This window comes from Haliaeetus leucocephalus, unplaced genomic scaffold (assembly GCF_000737465.1).
Source record: "Haliaeetus leucocephalus isolate CR32 unplaced genomic scaffold, Haliaeetus_leucocephalus-4.0 Scaffold830, whole genome shotgun sequence".
NCBI lineage: Eukaryota > Metazoa > Chordata > Aves > Accipitriformes > Accipitridae > Haliaeetus > Haliaeetus leucocephalus.
Window position 1 is genome coordinate 975,925 of NW_010973266.1, and position 14,940 is coordinate 990,864.

Below are 14,940 nucleotides of genomic sequence, written 5' to 3' on the forward strand. Positions count from 1 at the left end.
CACAAACACGGAAGGGGGGGGGGGGGCGGGGGAAGAACAAAAGAAAGAAAATTCTTCCAGTTGAGCTTCCTGAACCAACTCTGTGCAGAAGCATCAGCATGTATACAACAGACAAGAGGCAAGGATGATTGCAGCTGAAGGAACAGGAGAGCAAAGGAAAAGACTGCAGGATCTCCAGCTGAAACTGACATAAGTGCCCTTGGGACTGAACCCTGAAAACAACCAGTATTTATTCACCACTGCATGCCACAATTAACCTTTGGAGGTGGCAATAAAAGAAATAATTGCCATTAAACAATCTCTAACCAAGGGGCAGAGAGATAAAGGGCTACAAATATCTGTCACAGGGTTTAGGCATATGGTAACAAAACCAACAAACCACTCAGCATAAATTTGTAAGTAAACATTTATCCATACTGTTGCTTGCTAGCCATGCAAATATTTCATTATATTATGCAGGTATGAAAATTGTAAGATTTGAAGTAAATGATAGCAATTAGTTTCAGAGTTTGCAATTGGAGACTAGATGAAAACTACTTTCCTGTATTGATTTTGATGTGCTACCTTTTAAATTCCTTTCAATAGTCCCCTACTCTTAGGAGGAAGGTGATTAGGAAGTCTAATCAGTTTTCCCGATATATAATTTGTATTTCATCTTTTATTAACAGATGCCCTTGAAACAGTTTTTCTGCTAGTGTATAAAGATCATGATTTACCTTCTTTGATTAAAAAAAAAAAAAAAACAACAAAAACCCCACAACTTTCTACAGATTTATCCCAGCCTTTGAAATCGCATTACTAACCTGCTTCTAGACACATCTATTTTTATATTCACCTTTCTTTAAAAGGTTATGAAAAGATTCCATTTTGGTAAAGAACAGGATGATGGCTAATCCCAAATCCTCAACAGACACAAAACATTAGAACAAAACCCACACCCTTGCTGCACGTACTGCATACTGAAAACACCATTTCTCCTCAGTTGACCTACTTTCAAAAATTAACCATGTTTCTAACTAGTCTCCCTCTCCGTTCACAGTGATCCTTACCTGCCATTGTGCCGCACAACTAGAGCGACCACCACATCACCAGTTCTCAAGCCGTCAACCACAGAGCTCTTTGCAAGCCTGACCCTTCATTGTTGGCCCTCTTCCAAGCAATTAAGAAGCAAACTCTTCTGGCTTTTCACTGTCAGAACAAAAATTAATCCCCCTATTCTCTTTACACCAATTCCACATTTTGTAGCCAATTTCTGGTACATGGCCATTTGCCTCTGTAACAGACTATGCAGGAAGTACTGAAAACACAAAAAACCCCAAACAATCCTTCCCCTCTCCAAATTGCTGAAATGAATTTATAGCAATAAGTAGTTACCTATGGAAAACAGTGTATGGTATAAAGGTTTCACTAGTACTAAATGATCTCTTACTTTAGAAATTGCTTTAGAATTATGAGCTGCTAGTAGCACAACTGATAAAATCTTAAGATATATATACATACACACACATATACACACACATCCTTAAATATATATATTTTCATACGTATTTGTATACATACATATATGTAAACAAAAAACCTTAAGACTATAGAGTGGTACAGTGTGCGTTCAATCAAAAAATATAAATAGAAAAGCTATGTATTTCCACTTACTATAAAGATCCACTTTGTCAAAACTATACCTACACACTGAACACAGCAATAACATTTCACCGAACCTCAGTGTTAAAACAAGAAGCAAAATGCCCAAGTTTAAACAATGACACATTAAATAATGTCAACCTGCATGTGACTGGGACCTCTGTTCCTCTCTTTGCAAGGTTAAGGAAAACTCAGATTATTGACACGCTAAACCCAGGCTATCAATATTAATACCTGTCCTTCCTACACTATAAATAAACAGGACTCAGCAGATGATGGACAAACAGTTTAGATGCTATAAAGAGACCGGTTTCTAGCTCACTGATTTCCCAGTGAATCCTGTTCAGGCTTTTTACCCCAGGCAAGTCCAAAGAATGTACAGGGTACCCTGTATGTAATTGAAACCTTTTCTTAAATATACTTTCTGTGACAGGTCAGAAAAAATTTGTCAACCTGTAATGCTGATACACTATTTGACTTTTCCAAAGTTTGTCACATTTCTCTGATGTAATATGCCATACCCCGCTTCAGTCCTCAGACAAGCAAAGAATTATTACATACACAGAAAGTGTATGAGCTGGTCCATGTAAAGCTTTTTGTTAATCTGGAATATTTTTCTTTCTTAAGAAAGAAAACAAACTTAAACAAGGCCCTTTCATAACAATCTGTATAACATATGTATAGGGTAACCACGAAAATGTTTTAAAGCCAACTCATTCTTCCTGCCTGACAATCATGGGCAAAACAAGATGTACGAGAATTGAGATTTAATGTCAAAAAAATAAATCTCTGTGTATGTGTCTAATATTGCTGTTGGGCTTTAATATTGATCCACACTAATTATTTTCACAATTAGATGTTCGCTTTGTGCTTAATACATGCTTAAATTGTGTGAATGTATAATTATAAGCCCTTAGAAATGGCTGGCTGGCTATGAGGTTTTATAGTTAAAAATACCAACTATCATGACATAAGCAAAGAATTTTCTACCAAAATTAGAAAGCTAGTGAACTAGCTGGAGACATAATCTTAATGAAATTCTACTCCAAGACTGATGATAGTGCTAGAATTAAAAAAAATTCCTACATCCCATTATCACTCAATTATACACAGGAAAAAAACCAGGCATTTCAAGAGACACCATGGGAAAGTAGTAAACTAAGGAAAAAAGAAATGAACAGATAAGCTAAGCAATCAGTGAAGTGACTTGATAGAATAATTTTATGACATTTTCAGTAGTTTACTCAAACATTAAGCAGCCCTCAAGTTACAAAGGTTTATCAGTAGCAAAACTAATATTCCACTACCACAAAAATCTGAAAGCCATTCTAACACAGTTGATTTTTACCCTTTGAGACACCAGTAAACATGCTAGCAGAAATAAATGACTCCTTAACATACGCAATTATTTCAAAGTCACAAACCCAACTTTTCCATTTAGTTTCAAAAAGAGAAAAATATATTATTAATTTCTCCCATGTACACTATCAAAGTATTTACTGAATTATTTGCTCAAGATAGACTGCATCATTTTTGCTTTAACATGCATGTGAAGTCAACATCATTTGTCTGACACAGCTATTATTTACTAGCAGTGCAATCAGTCAAACATAATCTTGGGTTCCTTTACATTAAGAGCTGTGGAAATGTGCTAAAACACAGACACTACCCGAATTTTATGGTTTTAAACAAAACATACAGGGAGAAGAGGGCAAACAACATGCATAGGTAAAATGATCATGCCAGCAGAGAATGCCTCTCTTTCCTAATTGACTACCAACTGGAAAAAGCAGCTTGAAATTTTAAAACAGCACTGAAACAGTATGTCGCCAACATGCCAATATCTATTGCCAACATGCTATATGGAAATAGGGAAGTCAAGGGGGCACATCAGGACAAAAATATAGAAATTTTCTTCAAATACTTTCTAAGTTAAAAGATTTGGAATATGATGAATCAATTTTTTCTTAACAGCACTACACTTTTTTTATATATAAAAGTATGAATTAAAAAGTTTTTCCTATAGCCTTGTTTAAATGAAGCAATATCGATCCCAAAAATAATTCTATCCCATATCCTCAGCATTATACTATCTCAAAGCAAATATATAAAATAAATTTAAAAAAGTAAAATAAAAAAAAATTACAAGACTAGAGGTAAATCACAAAATTAATTCCAAACCAATCACTCAGTGTTCTGCTCAACATACTTCACCCACTGATATTTGCTCTTTATTTCCAAGTCAGCTTAAAACTTCTAGAAAAAAAAACAAAGCAAGCCTTCGCAGGTTCTTAATCATCCCATTAACTTTGGAATTTCTAAAGCTTTTTTATGTCATATCTTTTTCTTATGTGTACAAGCACCAGTCGTCTTTCCCAGCAGAATATTTCAGCCTTTTCTCCATACTAGCAAAATAACTCACAATGAAATGTACAGAAGGGTGAGGAAAGACAAACTATCATAATATTTGCTCATGTACAGCATCCTAATGCACTCTTCTCATATATAAGACACCTTTGCGATTATGATTTTCCAGAAACAGAGAGGTTTGTCCAACCTTCCCTGCATTTTTGTTGCAGTGTGGCTAGGATTCTCTGTTCTGGAAGTAGCCATGTAACTTTCCTCCTGTGAACTATGGAGAGCAGCAAGACCTATGGCTTTACAGTAAGACTTTAGTCTGGCAATATTTCTTTCCAGATGTGAAAAATTAATGTTTAGCCTCACTTTTGAAAAGGACTTCTAACTTAGGTACAGTCTACATACAGAATAGGAAACTCCTAGCTGTTTTCAAAGCTAGTATTTACATTAAAAAGATTAAAAGGATTGCTGGCAACTAAATTATGATTCTGTAGAATCCCCAAATTTAAAAGCACTAAGCACTTCCATGCGTAGTAAACACCCTCCCAACACACTAGAAGGCTACAAATATCCATCTTTATAATAATGTAATGGCAACCATTCTCATTGACTCAGGATACTGTCCTGTAAGCCTTGATAGATGTTTCAAAATTCAGTGTAAGTGCTCTAAGCCTTTTAGCATCACTGCTGAATATTAACCTCCCTATATCACAAAACTCCTCTCATAATTCTGAGAAAGTTCTATAAACTCCAAAGCCTCCCGGGCTAGTTATTGAGGGGCAAAGGGGGACAGGATGACAGAGGCCACTATTTGTTAGGATTCTGAGATGACAGCAAGCTTATACCTGCAAACTAATTTAATCCCACAAAGGATTCATACTAGGTATTTCTAACTGTCACTGATATCAACATCTGGGCTCTTTGTTTAGGTAATGGAGAATGCAAAGAGATCCAGAACATCTAAACTAGATGCCTAAAATTAGCTACTATGAACTTTTCCTCTCTAAGCTGGCCGCACACATTGCTACTTCAGTTAAAATCCAAAAACTGAAAAAACATAATTACTTCATAGCTCACACAGTAGATTAATGACTTTACAGCTGTAGTCCATGCTTAGGATTAACACTAACTAGACACAAGCAGCATCAACTTCTCTCTTATTCTTCTAAACTTTTCAGAGACTTTTGTCAAAAGCCCACTCCTCAGATATTTAATGAACAAGGAAGTCAAACAGTTACTGGTTTTGAACATATCTAAAAAGGACGCTGCTCCAAATTCTAGGGTATCCTGGTTTCAGCTGGGATAGAGTTAATTTTCTTTCTAGGAGCTGGTATAGTCTTGTGTCTTGGGTTCAGTATGAGAAGAATGTTGATAACACCCTGATGTTTTCAGTTGTTGCTAAGTAATGTTTAGTCTAAAGTCAAGGATTTTTTTCAGCTTCTGATGCCCAGCCAGCGAGAAGGCTGGAGGGGCACAAGAAGTTGGGAGGGGACACAGCCAGGGCAGCTGACCCAAACTGGCCAAAGGGGTATCCCATACCATGTGATGTCATGGCCAGTATATAAACTGGGGGGAGTTGGTCTGGGGGGATTGCTGCTCGGGAACTAATTGGCCATCGGTCAGCGAGCGGTGAGCAATTGCATTGTGCATCACTTGTATATTCCAATCCTTTTATTAGCATTATTGTCATTTTATTATTGTTATTATTATCATTATTCGTTTCTTGCTTTCTGTTCTATTAAACTGTTCTTATCTCAATCCACAAGTTTTACCTTTTTCCTTCCGATTCTCTCCCCCATCCCACTGGGTGGGGGGAAGCGAGTGAGCAGCTGCCTGGTGCTTAGCTGCTGGCTGGGGTTAAACCAAGACATAGGGGATTTTAACTTAAAATTTTCCAAATACATAATGGGCACCACACTGCTTCACATTCAGTACACAGACTGACCAAAAAATGCATGTTAGCAAGCCTGTCTCCTGTCCCTCCCCTTGAAAAATATTTTTAATACACAGCACCTTTTTCCATGATCTGTCCTAGAGATCCAAAGAATGAACTCCTTTAGGGACTATGAAACTCTCTGAAGAGGCTCATGTTTTGAGAGGAAATGACTGGATCTGGACCAAAGCCAGATGCCTGGCATAAACTGTAAGGGAGATTGCCAGTGGAAACTAAACATAGAAAGAACATTTCTGTGCCTGTAAACAAGATCAAAGGTGACACACCTTTCCCTCCAACACACACTGTTAATCTACAGAGCATTTTATTCTACAGCTGGAGAAAGCTGTGGGAGACATTGTATGGTCTCCTACAGTTCACGGGAATGAAGCAGAGAGCGTAGAAGGGGGTAAAGTGCAGGTTATGTACTTTTAAATCAGCTTGGAAATCAGAAGTTGGGATCTCCCTGTGACGTTGTGCTGAACTGTTAAGACATGACATCAGAACAAACAGAACTCTTTTGCAGCAGACAGTGACAACATACCATTCTGAGGTACGACTGGTGAAAAACATGGTCAGTCAGGGCCCATACAGAGAATGGCAAGGAACCATCATTTCAGAGCAACTAAATTAAGATTCAAATAGAGTCAAATAAAAAAAAAATAAAAGGAGCAAGGAAAATTAGGGAAAGAAAAAAGATACAGAGACCCATTAGAGGGACAGGTTATCAAAGAGAATGAAGAAATTTAGAGGCTAACACCTGCTAAACAGTAAATAATAGAAAAAATGTTTTGAAAAACAAAATCATATTTGAGCTTAACAACTTACAGACACACAGGGCCTTAGAACTGCTTGCTACTTGATTTACAATAATTGCAAGACAACACTCCCCAAACATCACCAGTGGTACCTGTTTACATTAAAAGGCTTGTGGGGTGGGGAGAGGGGAAGCAGTTGGTGTAAAGTTTGACAGTTCTTCAATTTGGATCACAACAGTTAGCACAGCAGACGACAGCAGAGAGCCGCAGGCAGGCACTCTGCTTCAAACCAGACCCTACCCTTCTCCTCTACATGTTGGGGCAGGCAAGCACTGTCAGAATTTCAGTTACTGCAGTTTTCTGACTTCAGCACTGGTTTCCAGACTTCAGCCTCTCCCCTCTCCCTCATTTCTGTACCTTTCACTGATTTGCTTCTGGGTGAATGAGGATTCCCCATACCATAGCTGCCAGAACACTCGATGAAAAAGAATGGTATTACTCTGCAATGAGGATGGACTAAGATTGGTATTCCTGTTACTGCTCCTAAAATATTGTTTCTTAACAGTTGATAGAAATCAGATTTCTATCTCTGAATTGTACTGAAGGGTGAGCTGAACTTTAAAGTCATCAATAATCACTTGACAATATACATATACATATAAGTTACTCAAAATCACCTATTTTTCAGAATATGCCACTTTATATACTCAGATTTTAGATTTCCGCTTCCAGGATTTATTTGGAGAGTTAACACAGAAGTGAGATGTACAAAAATTCAGGAGAATAAACCAAAGGTGGTATAGTTTTGCTCAGAACAAATTTCTTCCAGCTTACTCTGCTAAGCACTCTGCCAACGTAAAGTATCCATCAGGCCTAACAATTTTTAATGCCCTAATACTCAAACAACTTACAAAATTGCTTGAACTGCCTTTAAGTACTCGGTAGAGTTTAACTCGGTCCAAAATAACTCTGCTTTTTGAACTAATTTAAAACACTGAACAGATTTAAGGTCAACCAAGGGCATGAAGAGGACACCTGAGCTGCTTCAACAGAAGCACAGTGGCTTGGCCAGCACAGCACAGCTCGAGAAGCAGCAGAAGCTGGTTGAAGTCAGCGCTGCCACTGACAGGCTGTGGCAAACTACAAGCAAGAGCATTTCTCTGGGAAAGACTGCCAGCTCCTGTGTGTCCCGGACCCCATCTGGACCTAAGCCACTTGGCTTCTCTGAGGAGAGAGCGCACAGGCCATTCTGTTCAGAGTGCTGTAACAAACTGGTAGAAAAGAAGCAACATAAGGTGTCAAACTGTTCCCAAGACCTGTTCCAAAGGCCAGGCTGCCCAGAAAACTCCCCCAAACCAAACACTTGTTCAGCTGATTTAACAGTCACCTAAGAGTTTGCATCTCATAAAAGACAATTCGTGCAATTCTCTTATTTATTTAAATTTGCACTTTCTTTTCAATGGAACAAGACTGTAATTTGATGCTGGAATCCTTTGAATTATATTTGAACCCCCCCCATCTTCATGGAGTTTAAAGTGCATGTAGTTGTCTGGATGTGTTAGTAAAAAGAAAGGGTAAAGCAGCAGCAAGAAAAGAGAGTAGTAAAGCTGAAGTTCAGTAAGACAGAAATAAACGTTACTTTCATGCTTGCCAAAGCTTGCCGTGCCTTTTCTTACAAGCAGTGAGAAATTATGGAGGCTATTTATAATATTCATGACACAATCCAGTATTCTGTGTGCAAATCTATTGCCTCAGTATTATTTTTTAACCTCTGGAATAGTAACTCCAATAAGCTTTCTCTTACTGGGAGTATATTTAATTAATTAATGTTATTCTGTTAGGTTTTTTCTAAATAGCCAATTGTCATGTTTGTCACTGTACTTTTATTAGGAGTTAGTAAAAGTCTTAATATGATGGATAAATAAGATTTTTCTTCCAGTTGCACCTTTCACACCTTCCTGTCCTTTAAAAAAAAAAAAATAAAGTGTTATTTGTCATTTTTGATTAAGCATTTCCCCCAGATGTTTAAAATACTCAACAAATGGCACAGTAATGAGAGTGCACGTGGGAACCGTATCAAAGATTTCCTGGGTGAATAGGTAATACACCCTGCTGTCACCGCAGCCTACCACTCTGCAGAGAGACAAATGGCAGTGGCTCTCACTATTCACAGATTAACAATACAGATGTAAAGACTTACACTAATTTCTGTATTCCCACTACTCAAAATGTTTTATTATGCACTCCTATCTTACAACTCTGCAACTGATACTTTTGGTTACCCAAACTGTTTATCATTCATTCATAAGCTATGCATTCTTGCAGTTTCACATTTTAATCAAAACATCATCCAGCTACACCTAGCAATTTGTCTTCTCTTGTAGCCTAGTGGTTGCTTAGTCTTTTAAAGGATGTTGTTAACTGTTCTTTAAGATTCCACTTGCCATCTTTTGCTAGTATTGAGATTCCCCCCCCCACCCCAATGACCATAAACCTCCGCCTCTGTAGTTTTCTGGCAAGATTGTCCAAACTTTCTTTTATGTATCTGAGTCAAGAATAAGACGCTAGATACAAAAGCTATGGGTGAACTTCAACAGCAAAATAAGGCATTTACGAACCACTTCTGAATGCCTTTAAGGTCTCCACCTAGGCTGTAAATTTCCTAGTTTCCTTTACAAAAAAAGATAGATATCATTTTCACAATTCTCAGAATGCTAAACATTTTTGTACTTACATTCATACTCCTCCTCCTGCCCCTGCAGTTCCATTAACCCATCATGTGCACACGCCAGAAAAAAAAAATCAAATTTGATACCATGGTAAAGATTACAGATTTAAATTCACTGTAACTATGTTAGCTGGGAGGACAGATTCTCTTCTCCACAGAAAACCGAGAAGACATCACTTGACATGACCACTTTTATGAAGCCTGAAGATCACCTGGAACTTTTTTTTTTTTTAAAAGCATAGCTATTCACTTGTAAATCTGGACTTCCCCACTATGAGGAGTCATACTCTAACCATTATGAGAGAGAAACTTCCAAAAGTTCACCAACATTGCATTTCTCACACACATCACCTTGTCTTAATATATTGTCTCCAGAGCTACGTATATGTTAACATACAGTACGTGCAATTTACTTTCCAGTGGCATAACACACTGGTTTTTTTGCTGTCTGACAGAACTGGAATTCAGAATTCCATTAAATACTGCTGGCTGAGAACAACATTTTTAGGTAATAGTGTGGTGTGGAATAAAGGGTGAAGACAAATTCTTGGTCCATGGGTCACACCAAGACTCAAGATTAAAGTGGTCTACTTGAAGCATTAAGACTACTTTCTCCAACAGGAAACCAATATGTAAAGTGTTCAGCTCAAAACTGTTTGCAAAAATATTATTTCTGCTCACATTTAAAAAACACCAAAACATTTCCCAAAGTCAGTATTATGTCATCATATGTATCATGCAGAATACCATATACAACACACACAAAGCAGGAAAGATCAAGGAAACTTTCAAAATCTTTGGTCCCTGCAAGAAATGGTGGCTCTTCAGAACAGTCAACAGGACAACAGTCCTTTGGGGAGCAGAGATGTGGTGAACTGTCAAAGGATCGACGCAGAACACACTACTACATATCACCATAAACCAGGGATAAGTGCATAATGTTTGATGGAAGGCAAAAGAACAGGCATCTAAAGTCCTGTTTATGGCAAAACACTGCTTTTCAAGAAAAAAAACAAACCAAAACACAACTTAAAAGCCCACCTTCTGCCCCATTCCAGTAGTGACATCTTCAGGGATAACCAATTATTTACAATGAAAGGAAACAATACATACGGCTTAATAATGGAGTCATTATTACTATATTTTCCAGTTCTTACAGAAAAAAAAGTAATCTTAAGGATAGCTACCAATTCTGTCATTTCTTCCATGCAATTTTAACCAGATGTCAAATAGCTGTACCTCTTTTGGAATATTTTTTTTAAAAGTCTGAAATCGTGCCAGAATTTGCTTTAAAAACAGTGAGAATAGGCCAGTTAAATTCCTGAACAACACATGAGAACATTTTTAAACCACTGATTTGTAAAGACGATGTAACCTTAACAGTGTTTTTAAACCACTCGTATCCAGACTTGAGAACAATTACAGGATTATAGTCCAATATATTTTTATTAGATCATGGTCATCTTCTCTACTTGTGTTCTGCATTCTGACAAACTTCCGAGGTGGACTTACTCCGCACTGTAACAGCCTTAAAAAGGAGATGTAAAGAATTTGTTGAATTGATGGTAACAAGGCATCTTTCAGTATATCAGTGCTGTCAATACCAATTACTATTTGCAGTATTTAAAAAACCCAGTACTTTTCTTTGATCTTTAAACGGAGATACAAAATTTCTTAACAAGTAGAAAATCCAAGACAAGTATTATGAAAATCAGTGACAACTTTTTTTGAAGAACAAAAGTTTTGCTCATGTGAAAACACCTTACAAAGGTTCATCCTCAAGTTAACTAATGGAAGCTTCCAAGAGCTCCTGCTATTACGAAAGGGCACCATGTCCAGCATTTATGTGCAAGACTACGCTTTACACTCGGCTGCTTCAAAAAAGGTTTCAAATCTAACACTTAAAAAAGGTTAAGACTTAAGCTGATGACGCTCCCAGAGGAAATCAGTACCTGTTTCATTTAGTGCAGTAACCATACCCTTAAAGCTGCTTATAGCTGGAACAGGAAGATAGATCTAACCAGTGCCAAATTAAAACAGCATTTACAGAAGGGAACAGTTCATCGCAATCCAAAAACCCAAAGAAATCCCAGTGTCAATAATGGTAAACCCATAATCTCCACAGCATACAGGTTCACATTCTGACAAGGATGAGATGTTCTTCCCAGTATTTCCAACTTGTCAGTAGTACAAGTCAGTTAGGAAGATTTATAGTGCCCACTTGCTCCATATAAAAATAGTATAGTCTGTTAATTACATCCAGAAGTGGTCATGGATTATATGCAGAACATCTGGCCTAAGGGAATTTGGGCATATCTGTACACTATTTAATAAACTGTTTTATATTTTGCTTGCCAAAAAACCCCCCAAAAAGAACGTTTTTGAACATGCAGAACAAATTAAACGCTGAAATCACAAAACCGATTAGGTCTCAGGTAGCATTATAAAAAAAACAACCCAAACCTGTATTTAGAATGGTACTTTCTACCAAAAAAGCTAATCCAAGAACAACAAGTTTCACAGGCAATCAGTATGGCTTTTGTAGTCACATGGTTTTACACTAACAACAAAATTACAACACAATTTTAAATTACTTTCTTTTTTAAATTAAGCTTGTTTCCATCCTCAGTATCAATTCTTTCATTCAGTATCTGTTTTATCCTCCAAACCTCCTCCTTGAATCTAATTAAACTTTTCTGATTTATAAAACTGTGGATTCCTATAACTGGTATATTTTCCCAATCTCTTTGAAATGGCCAGATTGGAAATATAAACACTGCTCTTCTACTTATTTAAACAGAGCATTGTACAGATTTCAAACATTACTCACCGAAGAAAGTGAATACACAGAAAAGACAATATAGAAAATCACATTGTCTCCTCTTTAATGACCTAGTTAGAAAAAATCCTGGGAATGAAGATGGCAGTTACAAATCAAACTATAGCAATTTGTCATAGCCATGTTAATATTTTTATTAAAGCAAGACACGTGAAAAACAACTACTGAATATAAAATGTATTCTAGAATTGCAGTTAAAAAAGAAGTGACTTTGGTTAAGTTGCCTAACTATCAGGCTTCGAAATTTCAACTACTGAATGAACTGCCTGTAAGAACATTTAGCAAAAAAGCCTGCATTTAATATGTCTGACGGCTGCTTTATGTTGTCTTTTTCAGATTTCCTCTATAGAGCTTATTTTTCACAAAACAGAAAAGAGAAAAAAAATTTACAGAAGTAGCAAGTTTTCCTATCACAAAAATTTACATGAAATTCACAGTGGTTTTACATAATATTTGCAGTAAGGCTATTTCAAGGCAACAGTCACCCATCAAATAGGTTTAGATGTGCAGTTTTGTAAAAGATGTTTTAAAAAAGGTAAAGAGTAAGTATTTCCATAACTGGGGCCAAAAATCTAGCAATGTAATTGCACTCTTATTGCATACTGCTGAATCAAATCCAGGCAATTATTAGCAAATAAATTGCATATTTCCTTTATTTAATTCGAATTTCAAGGCAAGAACTAATGTGGGGGGGGACAGGGGAGCCCACAAACCAAAATAAAGACAATGAGTCACAAAAACTCTAAGTCGTTCTTGTATTCCAGTAGGAAAACAAAACTCTAGTACCAATTCTGCAAAACCAGGTGCTGAATGATTACTTATATTAATTGCCCTATGAAGAAAATTAAATTCCTCATATGTAGTAGCATCACGCACAATCTGAAGTCCTCACTTCAAGAAAAGTCACATTAATAAGGTACATCTGGGAAAATCCAGGGTAAAAGTGTTGAGCATTTTCATCACTATTTCCCGTTACCACTCCTAATTACTCAAAACAGAGAGCTCGCCCCTCTCTAACTAAAGAGCTCTTCCTCAGTGATGTGTCTTATCAAGCAATATAAGTTCCTCTTCCAACAGTCCTGTTATGCACTTAATTAACTGGGTTTATGACATACTGATGTTTCAAAAACAAGAAGCCTTCCAGCTCTACACAAATTCATGCTGCTCAGTAATTGACTGGGAAGGCGCTCATAGAAGTGTATTTTTTGCAACATGAAGAACTAACTTTTAGTCACCTAGATGATAGATCCTAAGAAAAAAAGGACCATTTGGGAAACTCATGAAAGCTACTTAAATACATTTTCAAAAGAATTCTGGGAACTTCAGAACAATAGTACAAGTTACAAAATATATTTACGGAAAACAAAAAAAAAAGAAAGAAAACAACTGAGTCTGAGGACTAGTTTCTCAAGTAGTTTTCAAGTCTATTCCTCCCAGAGCTATTATTTTAAATGGAATGCCAAACAAGTGGCATGAAAATGAAAACACTGTCAGCATAATTTCCCTGTAGTAGACAGTAAGAAAAAATATTTACTGCATCCAGTAAGAAAAAAACCCGAAACCCAAGACAACCACACACTGGCACTGCAAGTTGTTTCACTTAATACAGTAAATACAGCTATTTCAGTTAACGCAGTAAAAATCAAATAAACAGCACAGAATTATGTTTCACACACATACTTCACCCCCTCTTTTCTAAATAGTATTGGCAGCCTGAACAGTTTTAACACAGAAAATTTCTCAAAGTAGAGCAAAACTTCACATTGTTTCTACATACTACAGAAAAACACTTTCTCCAATTAAAACATTGCTTATTTGCTACTTATTCCCAAACATGCCATGCTTAGAAACTGTTTCAGAGAAAAGTGAAGGTATGCCCATTTTCCCTACTTACATAGCCCTACGTATAGCTTCCAAATGCTAACAAGTAGGCATAAAATCTCTTCACAGCTGCGGGAAGCCTTTAAACTCTACTTTTTAAATCAAACACAAATGACAGACCTGCACGCTCCCTCTGTTGCTCTCTTTGCGTCAGAGTGAAGCCTGACAAGCCTGACAGACTCCATTTGTGTTCCCCCCCCTCCGTGTTTTACCACTGTCATTACCTTTTCTCCCTAGCGATTAGAATTAAAGAACAGGAGGAAGGCACCGTGTCTTTTCTATTATGCTCTCCCGCAAAAAAAAAAAAAAAAAAAAAGCACATCGCACTGGAAGCACAGGCGCTTAGCTTAGTCATTGCAACACACACCCCGTCCTCCCAGCCTCGGGCACGGACCGGGGAGATGCTGCAGCTCGGCCGTTCCCAGCCTCGGCTCCTCCAGCGCGGGGTGACACAGATGTTGCGAGGAGAGGAGAAAAGGGTGGTGGTGCCGCTGGCTCCGGCGGAGCGGCAGCCCGCGGTCGGGAGGCACCGGCGGCTGCGGGAGCCTGGGGCACAGCAGAGGCTGCTCGACGGCGGGCCGCCGCGGCCCGGCCCTCCCCTCCCCTTACCTTCCGCCACGTCCTCGTCGATAGCCCCCTTCACCTGGGAGAAGCACCACTGGAAGTCGTTGCTGCCGCCGCCGCCGCCTCCACCTCCAGCCACCCCTGGAGAGGGGAAGAGAGAGGGCGGTGGGTGAGGGGAGCGGCTGCCCCGCGGAACCCCACGCCGACCCCCTCGGCCCCCGAGCCCGGCCCCGGCCCA

General features: G+C 38.1%; 1 protein-coding gene across 3 annotated transcripts in view; it reads right to left on the reverse strand.

Annotated features, from left to right (window-relative positions):
* Positions 1 to 14,840, reverse strand: part of PPP2R2D (protein phosphatase 2, regulatory subunit B, delta) — a 30,912-nt gene extending 16,072 nt beyond the window's left edge. The window contains exons 1-2 of one of the 3 annotated variants that reach the window (XM_010581943.1): positions 14,748 to 14,837; positions 9,425 to 9,446 (exon numbers count right to left, since the gene is read on the reverse strand). The gene's annotated coding sequence lies outside the window, so the exon portion shown is untranslated. Of the gene's footprint in view, positions 1 to 6,476; positions 6,556 to 9,424; positions 9,447 to 14,747 lie in introns of those variants that run through there. The other 2 variants (XM_010581945.1, XM_010581944.1) reach the window with 2 other exon arrangements.
* Between the last annotated feature and the right edge of the window lie 100 nt (positions 14,841 to 14,940).